Source organism: Myripristis murdjan, chromosome 17, assembly GCF_902150065.1.
Source record: "Myripristis murdjan chromosome 17, fMyrMur1.1, whole genome shotgun sequence".
Taxonomy (NCBI): domain Eukaryota; kingdom Metazoa; phylum Chordata; class Actinopteri; order Holocentriformes; family Holocentridae; genus Myripristis; species Myripristis murdjan.
In genome coordinates this window covers 15,446,985-15,460,008 of record NC_043996.1, presented here as the reverse complement: position 1 = coordinate 15,460,008, position 13,024 = coordinate 15,446,985, and the positions used below count along the sequence as shown (strand labels likewise).

Here is a 13,024-nt window from a genome sequence, read left to right as displayed (position 1 = left end):
TGCAGCCAGGGAGACACAGAAAATGAAAGAGAAAGGAAGGGGGGAAGAAAAGATGAGGCAATTAGAAACAGTGCACAGACAGAGATTATTTAAATAAAAAGCCCAACCGAAAAGCACATAGAGAGTGGAAAGGCTATGTGGAATTGAGAGAGAGAAATAAAAAAGGGTAAAAGAAAAAAATACAGTAGAATAGATGAAGGGGAGAGAGAGACAGAGAGAAAGAGAGAGACATGCAGCTGACAAAACAAAAAGGATAAAGTCAGAAAGGAGAGCCACTATCTCTCTATTCCAGGACAGGCCACACAAATCAACCCCCCCATCCCTCCTCCCCCTGTAAAGACTAAACACAACATTGTGAGAAAGCTACTGGAACCAGTGTGAACCAAGCCGTCAGATTAGGGGTGTTTCTACACTATAGACAAACACTGTGTTTAAAAATAGAAAGCGGGATCTATCCTATTATTGTATGTGAGCAGGGAAATCCTAGGGCGGCTTATCCAAGAACTCCCGACTCTCTATCTCTCCCACTCAAAGGCAGGCTGGCAGATGCACACACACACACACACACTCGCACATACTCAGACAGGGGTATCCCAGCTGGCCAGCTGGGGCCTCCAGACCATTAAGAGAATTAAAGACGAAAGAAGATGAGCAAGAGGGGGAGATGGAGTGGGGAGAGAGAGGAAGCAATCTGCCTGGAAGAGTCTACAGCAGCAGCCACAGGAGAGTAAAATGTTGAGAGCACGTTGTAAAAAGGTTAACAGTGGCACATCTGCTGTAAACAGAATGTAAATAGTAATACTTAGCTCTAAACTCTCAGCACATTGCATATCAATCTATATCTATATCTATATATAGATATAGATATATATGCTGTCACAAATCACACGGCATGGCACAACAGAGTACAGCAGTGCCAAGCACAACTATAGTCTGCATCTGTCTCTCTCACACACACTCGCTCTCTAACTCAACACACTGAAATCCACCTGAAACAGTAGCAACCTCTCTCAGTGACACACATACAGCAACAGCACATTACATCTTGTTCTCCACACAATACAACAAGCTGCTTACAGAGAATCTCCGGTGGCTTTTGTCTCTATGTCTCTCTCTCTCTCTTTGTGTATCCGCTCAACCTGAGTCCATGTTTAAATCCAGACAGCAGAAAACACAGCCAAACTCCTCCGGCCGGCGAAGAAGAGAACAGAATCAGACAGGAGGAAGAAGAGGAGACCAGAAGCCGGCAAGTCCAACTGAGAGAAAGACTCCCTCTTTCCTCAGAAAGCTGCCCACCCCTCCTCCCTCCACCTCTCACCTCCCTCCCTCCCTCGTTCCCTCCCTCTTTCCCTCCCTGGGGCTTATCTGTCCCAAGGCTATCACTTCTGCTGCCCCCCCGGAAACACATTCGCACTGTAACTCATAGTGTTTCCAAGGTATGGTTGCCACGACATTCTCTGTTGGCAACTACCCCAAGTCCGACTTAGTTTCAGTTCCACTCCAGTCTCTCCGAGCGGGAGTGAGAGAGAGAGAGATGAAGGGCTGAAAGCCGATCCCTTCTGATCTCATCAAGCAAAGTTACCAGCAGCAACCAGACCGGCAGGCAGCTGAGAAACACCCATTTCACTCCTTCTCCCTTCTCCCCTCCCTGCTTCCCCCTACTTACAAAGAGCTCACACTGAGCCAACCAACCAAACCAACCTGCCCCCCTCCTCCCCTCAAAGGCACACACCACCACATGTCCACATACGCACACACACACACACACACACACACACACACACACACACACACATACACATACACGTGCCATACACACTGCACATGTACACACACAAAATAACAGGAGTAACACTTCTATAAGCATTAAAACATAAGCCTACAGTATACTGCTTCCTGTATACCATATGTAAAATTAAAATAATTAGTGCACTATATCATTAATCACAAATTACTAGATCCTATGACAGTACCAGATCTGTTCGGCTCTGTTCGGCTGATGATCTGCTCTGTTTCATTCTGCTCTGTTCCATTCCTCTTCATGCTGTCTGTACTTTCCTGTCATTATGCAATAATATTTGCCCACATCTGCACATTGCTTCATAACTTGGCTATGAAGTGAAGTGATGACTAAGTCTATTTATTGGTCTTGAGTTGTTTGAGCTATTTCCCCAGCTAAATCAGTCATTCACACAGTAGGGAAGTGAAGAAAGAGTTCAGCATAGCACATGCACACTCAAAATCAAACACACGCATACATGTGCGCACACACACACGCACACACACACACACACACACACACACACACACAACTCCATGAGAATATTTTAACCCTACGAGGTAGTTATTAAAAGTATATATTACACAAACTCACACACACACACACACACACACACACACACACACACACACACACACACACACACTTGAACTCTTATGTGAAGAAGTCCATACATGTGTACATAACCACATACACACACACTTCATGTATACATACAGTCGTGAGACAGAGTTCAGTGTGTGGTCATACATTGAGGCCCACCTCACTTCCTGTATGGACTTCCTGTTCCCTGGGCTGCTGGGACCACTGGGGAGTGCAAATCCTCACTACATCTGCTCTCCCACTCCAGCATTACCATATCGTTGCACATATTCATGTCCACACTGGCAGAAACTTCACATTTTGCTCACAGTAGAGGGTTGTGGGAAAGTAAATCATTGTATTTCAGACATTTACAGTTAACAAAAAGTGTGCAGTATGCATTTAGTAATTCATATTGCCAAAATATAACTTAACTCCACCATAACAATTAAAATTAACCCTACTAAACCTTCATGCCCCCAAAAAACTAATTAATTAAGCAAAGACTGGTAAATATATGATACATGAAAAGATAAATAAAAGTATAATATCATAGTATACGGAAAGGCTTTTGATAAAGTCAAAGAAATTTTGCCATCTACCCTGAAACATTTAAGTTTTGGTGGAAATTTTCAGAAATGGATTCAGATTCTATACAACTCTCCCAGGGTTTTGCCATTGCTAATGGAAACACCTCTCAAATGTTTCAACTGTATAAAGGTACATGACAAAGATGGTCATTGTCTCTGACTCTTCACATTTTCATTGAATTTCCTCCTTCAGCCATATCACAACAGTCAGATAACAGGTCCTCACAATAGGATCAGTTAATCACAAAATAAGCATATATGCTGATGACATTTAGCTTTATACTGGAGACACACAAAACTCCCAATAAAGCTGTACACTCTGCAGCAGCAAATCAGCTGCATTTAACTTATTCAGTTACTTCCTTGCAACAGTACAGATACTTATTGGATAGATATCAAAATAAAATCAGGACTTTATCATTGCAAGTGTGTGATATTTGTGGAAGTGAAAATATGATTTATCTGTTACTCCTGTCAATAATCACTGAACAATGATATGCAATACCATGAGTTCTGTCAACTTCAGTTGATTCAGTATAAAATATTCAATTTAAAATATTACACAGAATGCATAATATCAATTACAGATTTCTTCTAATGGGCATGACTGACACACAACTTTGCTTTTAATGTCCAGATTAAGTAGTAACTCACTGTTTACATGTGCAAAAATAGATAAAATATTTCCCAGAGCATTTGGCACAATGAATGATCATGCTTCATACAAGATCAGAACCATAACATGTGAAGGTTTGTAACTGCCCAAAAGAAAGTCTTAAACAGGTAGAAACTAAAAATGTTAATAAATAAATGAAGTGGGGTCTGGTAAACATATACCTACAAAGGTGGTTACTGTCCAATATATACACACACACACACACCAAAGTAAATCAATTGGCCTCATTCACACTGAATGTTGGGGAAATGAGCAACCCTGTACAAACACACTCACTGGCCATGGATCAAGGGAAGCAGACATACTGCTCAGCCCGCTTACCTTTACCCCAGACACACATACATTTCATACACACACTCACAGCAACAGCCAATATAGGTCAATGGCTTTGAATACATGCAGGCACTGTAGGTTTAACATAATATACATATTAGGTAGGGAGGAAGGGATTTAAACTGAGGGCACAAATCTGGCAAGGAATCTGAGGCCCTGTTTCCACCAAGGTCGTTATGTTGTGAAGCTGGGTTTAAGTTCATCATGCATGTTATGATTTGCACGGTTGGGGATTTGATGTCAATTGGCGAAAATACAGTTTGAAGCAAATGTAAACATTATTTGTATTTTTTTTTATATATAGTCCAGTCACAATTTGTGTACATACAGATTTTGTTTCTTCTTACCTTAATTTGCAATATATCCTATTTTTTGCTGGTGTTTTCTTTTCCTACATACCTGCAACCAACCAATTTCCCCACAGGAATCAATAAAGACCACACAAATTCTGTGTGGTCCCACAGCACATTTGTGACAATGAAGTATTGTCATCAGTACAAAAAGAGGACTGTAGTAATTTTGTTCAGTAATGCCATCAGGCGAAACAACCTGGTAATGATCCCTTGACAGTGGGAGATCAGCTCTGCAGACACTGTGGCAACGTCCAGGTTGATTTTGCAGGGATATGAGCACATTTTCTGGTTCAATAGATTATATTACTGCTATGAATACAGGCTCATCTGCATGTAAAACATAGCCCACAAAATCAGACTGACATTCACTGGATTAGGTACTTGGTTTTCTGGGTTTTAGTTTTGGGAGGCTTTGCTTCAAGTCAGTGATCAGAAAAATTGATTGTATTGTCCAAGATCACAGCAATAACATATGTAAATGTTTCACTGAAATTGCACTATCTGGTGTCAAAGATACAACCCTGCTATCTTGCAGATGCAAAATAATAGCATTTTATGCAATAAATAGCTTCAAACAAATCACATACTGTGTCATACTTTCAGTTATTGTATCTAAGGCACAGATAATTAATTTTGAGATCAAAAGTGTTCAGTACTGTAATCTATTGTGTGCCACACTGCCTGAATACTTTGAATTCACATAGAATTGAATGCTTTGATGCTTATGATGCTAAATGTCCCCCTATAATAAGTATCCACTGTGTAAATAGTCAGTGCACAAAGCCATAGTCAAATTCCTGTACATTTATCACTTATTTCACTTGTCCAACAAAGGGATTCAAATTATGATTCTATCACCCCAAATATATGAAAAATACCCTTTGACATAATGCCACAAACAGCCTGCAGCACACCCCCATCTTCCTCTTCTGTGCCTGGACACATGGCGCAAATTGCCCCCTGATTTTCTGCTTCAGGGCACATTCACACTTAAGGGACCCCATGGGGTATGAGGACACGTGTGTGTGTGTGTGTGTGTGTGTGTGTGTGTGTGTGTGTGTGTGTGCGTGCGTGAGCTAATCTGCAGGACAAAGGAGGCCCTCCTCTCACCCCCTTAAAGAGAATTAGGGCCAGGGGCCTCACAGCTGAGCAGCTTACTGACAATAGCAATAGGTGTGTATGTGTGTGCGTCTGTATATGTGTATGTGCATGTGGGAACTACCTCCTGCCAACACACGTGTCAAACACAAAGCCATCCAACTGTCCATCCGGCCCAGGGGAGAAGGATCTACAGAACGGAGGGAGGGATGGAAGGAGGGGAGGAGAGCAGTAGAGAAGAAAGGAAAAGGGGGTCTGAAACGTGCAGGCAGTGTGCTGGCCTCAGGGTGAGGGGTGAAGACGGAGAGGTGGAGGAAGGAGAGCTGGAGGAGGAGCAGAGTGGATGATAGAATTACCGTGTACAGATGGCTGACAGAGAGAGAGAGAGAGAGAAAGAGAGAGATGGGAACAGCGCCAGTTTGGACAAGGTAACAGTGAAAGAGAGGTAAGGGAGTACTCATAGGCTGATTTGGAGCTCAAGCTGATTAGTCTTTCTTTTCACACGTGGACCCAAATTACAAACATGCGCACACACACAAAGATATATGATATCATACTTAAGAGGGCTTTCCACTGAATACATAGGTAAGTAAATAAATTAAGTTTATTTATACAGCATCTCTGACAGACAGAAGTCACAAAGTTACAAAGTACTTGATAAAATACCCTAAAGTAAAAAAATCCAAACCTACTACCAAGACTAACTACCAAGACAAACCTGAACCCATGAGCTGCTCTTTAAAAGTGGTGAGGGACTCCACACTTCCAATGTGCTAATAGGGAAGATCATTCCATAATTTTGAAGCCACACCTCCAATAAAGCATCGTCACCTTTAGTTTTGAGTCTTTGATGTCTTGCAGTCAGTGTAGACTGTCGCTAATAAATGATAGGGAAAGCTGTTGTCTTCTTTTTTTTTTTTTTTTTAAATTAAGTCAGGAGGTGTCATCCTGTTTGTTGTAAAGCTGTGGGCATGTGAAGCCTCTGGAGACGGTAATCAATGATACTGGGCTTAGTAATAAACTTAAACTTGAACTTGCAAACATACGAGTCCAAAAGAAAAGAAGCCACATAATGCAAGACAAATGTTTACTTTAAGCAAAAAATTAACCCCACTCTGTTACTGATCCCATAACTAACCCCACTTACCATTTTAACAATTAATCTTACACGAACCTTTGTCTTTCCCTAGCCTAACCTAACCAACTTCTCATCCTCAACTAACTTTAACCTTAACACTTAAATCTAAGCCTAAACCTAACTCTAGGCTTATACCTACACCCAAATGTTAACCCTAAAAATATAGCCCCTTAAAAAGTGAGGACTGGAGAAATGTTTTGAGATAATGAGAATGTTCATCATCATAATTGTAAAAACAAGAGCACAAATATGTAGAAACATGCACAACATACTGCATGATCACAACTGTAAGCCTAAATGAAACACAGATGGCCTCCATTTCTCTTCTCTCCCTCTTACACATCGATACAGAAGCAAGCCATCTAAGTACAGTAGGTAGGCATTAATTCAGCCTGGCTGCAGAATCAATGACAGTAAATGGAGGCAGCAGGAGGGACAGACAGTGTTCTAGTGCTTTAATTTCCATCTCTCTCCCTCTCTCTCTCTCTCTGCTTCTCCACTGGAAACACAACATTTCGGTGTCTCCTTCAATTAAAGGCAAGCTCTCTTTATGAGCCACAGTCCCACTCTTCTCACACATATAGAGTTCTCTTTCTGTCCAGCTCTTCAGCCTCTTTCTCACCCCTCTCCATCCCTCTCCTCTCTGCTGTCCTCTCCTTTATCCCCTTTCCCTGACAGCCTTCCTCTCCTCTCCTTCTCTGTGCTCTGTTCATCCATCACTCAACCCATCACCTCCTGCCATGCATCTCCTCCCACTATTTCTTCTTCCACCTCAAATGCTCCCCTCATCTCCCCTCTCCTCCCCTTTCCTCTACTCTTCCACCCTCCTCTCCAACAGCTGCTGGTCTGCATTTCTCCCTCCTGACCCCTCGTTGCAACGTACCAAGCCCTGCTCTCCATAGCCCACAGAGACCCTAAATCATTAAACAACTTGCACACTCACATGCAGACACACACACATTCACACACACACACACACACACACACACACACACACACACACAGATCAGCATGCAATAGGTGGCAATCTCCCCTCCGAAGACGGTGAGAGACCACACAAATTTAACCTCTGTCTGCAGACTCCCATTACATCACTGTATCATTTGTCAATTAAATGTCTGATAGTGGCCAAATCTTTCAATTAAATGGCTCTGGGCATCTGTGTGCAGAGAATTTCAATAGAACTTTGCTCATCCTTCTAAAAGGGTCATTACAATTAGCTACACCAACACTGATATTTGGGTGATGTGGGGCTAAAATAGGCTATCAGTATTCAACTGAAATTTCCAATAATAAGAGCCGATATGTAACATGTCAAAAAAAAAAACCAAAAAAAAAAAACTGTAATTTTCCATCACCTTCACACATACTGCACAAGGGAGCAACATTTCTCTCATTACAATACATTGTGCCTCTCTCTCATTAGTAGCCAGTGACCCCTAGGTGATCTGTTTTTGTTGTGCTCAGTAAAACAAATGCACCAGCTTATTACTGTATCAGCCAGTATTTAGAGTTTAGTATTCAACCTCTGTGTCCGTAGCAATGAAGCAGCATTGGTAAACCTTTTACTGGCCCAGCTGTAACATCAGAAGTCATTATAACTGTCTACTAGAAGCTGAATTGTTACGCTAACCCTTGTGTGGCCTGAAGCAAAAAGCACATTACTGCCACAGTGCAATATATAGCAGCTTATACCATAGGGTTGGAAAAGATATCACTTTTACTGCCTTAACAGCCCTTATGTGTCTTTTTATTGCTTGTTTTCCCTTTCCATGTGTAAATGTGTAGATTATCTACAGTAATTGTCACCCACAATCAAGGTCTAGGGAAGGGACTATAAATTGATCTCTGACCATTTGTTCATTCACCGTCTGCCCAATTTTTCATCCTCTGCTGGCCTATTTTGGATGAAACATGCAGGAATGATGTGATGGGATTTCAACACTGTGGTCCAGTATTTTGAAGATAAAACTGATTGGCCCACTGCCAGGCCAACCTGGCCCAAAGCTTCACACTCAATATCTCAAACACTGCTGGGTCAGATTTGATGAACCCTTATGAAATGATGTGTTTTTACACTGATAATCTAGTATACACAAAAAGAAACTTACTGGCTCACTACAGTATTTGTCTCAGACTCCTCTCATGAACAATACAAAAAAAAAAAAAAAAAAAAAAACAATAAATCCCAGGGTGGTTTGCACCAGTCATGGAGGAGATCGTGGTCATTGTTGACTTGTATAATTTATATTTTGTTCTATCTTTTTGCTGTCTACCACTACCACTTTGCAACACACATCAGCTCTAATGCTGACCGCACTGCAGAGCTTAGGCATGGCACACAGCACATGGCATGACAAGAATTAAAAATATTCTCTAATAGACCAGAGAAATGGATGTAGCACCAGAAGACAGAGAAGAGAGTGGGGAGTCAGTGAGTATGTTTCTTCAGTTGCCTTTGAAGCACCTACAGAAAAAACTGCCTGATATGGTATAACACAATAAAAACAGAGTAAATACACAGCATTTTTGTATAGCATCTAGGCAGAGGCAACTGTATATGTATGTGTGTGTCAGAATCACAACCGAATACCGAGAAATCAACTCAGCATCATATAACGAGATATCCAGACAGAATGAAAAGGAGGGAGAGAAAGACAGAGATATATGTAAGAGGTAGAAAAACAGATGAAGGAACAGGCAGGTGAAAGACAAACAAGCAGAAAGAAAGGTAGGCAGACATATGGTACAGCACATCATTCATTCTCTGGGCTGTTGACCACACAATTATGGAAAAAACACTACCACACACAAGCAAAACTGTCAGTGTGAAAAGAACAGTTTACCCAAAATACAAAAAAGCTATTTTTCCCACTTTTCCCTAGCTTGCTCTATCCATCCAGATTGTTTCTGTGTGATCTGGAGAGGTTTCCAGTCTGCTGCCATCTCTCCTTTCTCCTGGCAGCCCAATAAAATGGGGCTGGATTGGTATTCTTTTGTGGAGCTCAATCTGCCAAAAATTTACATGTGAAAACTCAACAGCAACAGCTCTTTCCAAAAACAATGATATGGACACCGGGTATAATCCACAGTCCTCAGGGCCAAAGAGTTTCATTAGGAATTGTTTCCTGCCAAAGAACTCCAGCAAACTGTATCTATCCTCCCTCTCAGTCAGTTCAAATTAGAGGCAAAAAATATACAGATTTTTTTATATATATTGTTGTTCCTTTAACAAAAATCTGAGAATGTAAAACTCAACACTATGCCAGTGATTGTACGTCCACACCCCTAAGATTTTTCAATTTTGAGCAGTCTTGGCAGCTCCATGAGTAAAAAAACAAAACTCCAGTCTACATTCCGCAAGTGTTTATAACCAAAGGACTATTCCTGTCTGACTTGAGAATATTTTGTTCTATTTCTGCATTTTGGGGGGTTTTACATCGCAGTAGACAATTTTATGGTGCTTTTATATTGCCTAGCTGATTCATTTTGTTTTGGTTTATACCGTGGCTTGAATAGGGCTGTGAGTAACAGAGGATATGTACTAACAAGACCGCAGAGAACATTAGTTACTGGTTGAAAGATTTATTTTGTAAAGGAACGCCCCCTCTTGTGCCATCTTGGCTCTCGCGGTATTCTCGAACGCCCATATTAAAATTAAACAGACATCTTACAATGAGCAGAACATCTTTCAAATTGTAAAAGTCCTATAGTCTGATATATGGTCTGATGCAACTTTGCAAAATATGATTGTTGACTTCTCCTTCTCAGAGATGGATTATGTTTGCTGACCCAATTATCAGTCTGGGGAGTTGTTTTCGACCACCTTTCTTGCAAAACTGATTGCAAACATCTTTTAAAAAACAAAATTAAAACGATGGAAAACATAGAAAAGGAGATACGCTCCAGTTATGCAGGAATGGTCATTTAAGACTCATGACACACCTGCTGTGTGTCTTCAAAGCCTCTACAAACTATTCCTTTGGACATCATATCACAAAACACATTTTTTGGTCAGACAACAAAGTACTGCCACAATGTCTGATGGATTTAGATTATCACCAACTACTGTGCTTTTAAATTTTACAGATTGATTTTTAGGATTGAAATTCCATGGATTTCCCCCTCACAGGGTGCCTTACCTACCTACATCAACATGTCCTTATCCGGCATGTGACCGCGCAGGCCAGGGTCGAAGGTGAAAGGTCAGTCCAACATGTAAGCTACAGGGTTTCCTGCCATAGATAAACCAGAGACAAAGTTAGTGAGTGAGTCACCAGGTCTCATGCAGAGACACACAGACAAATATAGCCACCTGAACACATTCACAACACAGTCTTTCTTAGTTACTTAGTTAGTTAGTTGCCTTCATGTCTGTGTGGTGCAATCAGACTGCAGCAGTAAGCCATATAATCGCTGTAGCACCATAATACATTCTCCACAGACTGTGATTTTGATTGTCTTTTCTATTTACTACATGTCAGACTGAGCAATGAGACCCAAATCTTGATATCAGCCATGCAAGACACAGTCTGTTCTGCTGTCATAGTGCGAGAAGAGGCTGCCTTCTTCATCTACAAATGACCATTTTTAAAAGATTGATAAGTTTGCTGTTTCCTTCCATGGAAGCAGTGCCAAACTTGTCGTTATTGCCTGCCATTTTCATTTTGGCATACGTTATCTGCATCTACGAAACATTTAATTGATAGGGATGCACCAGTCCACCTCTTTTCCCCCAAATCAGATCCAATTCTGATGCCTGGGCTTTGGGTATCGGCCAATACCAAGTACTAACAATGTTACAAGAGCATTGTTATTATTATTATTATTATTGTTATTATTACTGTTATTATTATTATTGTTGTAGTTGTTGTTGTTGTTATTGCTATTATTATGGGTATTTTTGTTGTTGAAATTCTGTGCATGAGGCAGTAGTAAACCACACACAACTTCTTATTAAAAGAGCAAAAATATACAATATGCATTAAATTTAAATGTATTCCAAAACAATTTGCTTGAACTGTGGTTTCAAATACGTAAGTAGGCTTCACATACAAACTGGTGTAGGAGTGCAAATTGCTATTGCAAATCAACAAATCAAGTGCATAGCAATGCATTATCAACTACTAGTAAGTAGATTTCTCTGATAGTAATGACCATTACAATAGACTTTATAATTTGACTGCAATACCAGCACCCTCCACTGTAGAGCTATACCATGATCAGCACAGTGCATCCGGGAAGGCACTGCCGAAAAAGAAGAAAACCTCTGTGTTCACTAGCTACTAGCTGGAGGCAGTAGCAGTAGATTAACTACAGAAATACCACAGGTGGCACTGTGTGTGTACGTGTGTATGTGTGTATGTGTGTGTGTGTGTGTATGTGTGTTTGCCTATCACATACACGGATTGGTAAAGTCAGTCATATCTGATCCGGTCAAATGTAAATGCAAAAAGTAAAGAATCAATAAAGAAGCCATTGAAAGAACCTATATTGCCGTGTGCAATGATTTAAGGCCTTGTTTGTCAGATGAAAGAGAGTCCATAACACCCTGAAAGAAAGACAGAATGCCATTCACACAGCTTCATACTAGATAGCTTCAGACATAATGAGGCATGTGTTTGCGAGAGGCCGAGCGTCAGTTTAGCAAATATAAAGTGGCATTAACATACACAAACATGGGCTCTTCAATAAGTCAAGGGCTCTTTGCAAATTCACTTGCATATGTTTAGGCACACAGACACACACACACACACACAGACACACACGCAGACCAGACTGAGACAGCGCAGCAGCACAGACAGTCTTTGTACCCTAGCAGAACGGAATAGAGCGAAGTCCAGCGGCGTCGGAGAGGAAAAGCAGGTTACAGCTGAGCCAAGGAGTGCAGAGTGGAATGGAGCTAAACAGTGGGGCATCGCGGTCAGAGCAGCAGCACGGGCAGCAGTCGTCGGGCCCACAGCAGTTGGCTAAACTTAAGTTAGCAGCTTATGGCAGCTCCATTTCCTCCAGACTGACTGGGGGGAGCGGCAAGCAGCTACGATAATCTACTTTACCTGGGGATTAGCAGCTCTCTGTGGGTGTCACTCTCTGAACCTGTCTGTCTTTTCTGTCTGTCTCCTGTCTCTCCCTCTGTGCAACTCCTTCTGTCAATCACCCGTCTCGCTGGTTTGATTTGTTGCGATTTGCCCCATCTGTCTCCCGCTCATTCCCTCATCCTGTCTCACCCTCTCTGCTTATCAGGCAAACAGTCCAACAATTGTGGGGTTGGCGGGTGACAATGTCAACGAAGAATCATTACGCAAGTGCTGAGCTGCACGTTTCAATCTCATTAAATGTACCGACAACTCCCAGTAATGAGAAGTGAGACAATACAAGAAAGGCGCCATGTGAGTAAAAGTCAATACGCAGACCTAAAAAGCCTCATATATTATACCTATTATCTACACTGGAGAGGGGAAAGGTCAGACTGAT

At 41.4% G+C, this 13,024-nt stretch overlaps 1 protein-coding gene across 2 annotated transcripts in view; it reads right to left on the bottom strand.

The window, feature by feature from the left end:
* Window positions 1-13,024, bottom strand: part of LOC115374613 (SPRY domain-containing SOCS box protein 4-like) — an 81,688-nt gene that overhangs the window by 51,974 nt on the left and 16,690 nt on the right. For both annotated transcript variants that reach the window (XM_030073595.1, XM_030073596.1), the window contains exon 2: window positions 10,697-10,785. The gene's annotated coding sequence lies outside the window, so the exon portion shown is untranslated. The remainder of the gene's footprint in view (window positions 1-10,696; window positions 10,786-13,024) is intronic.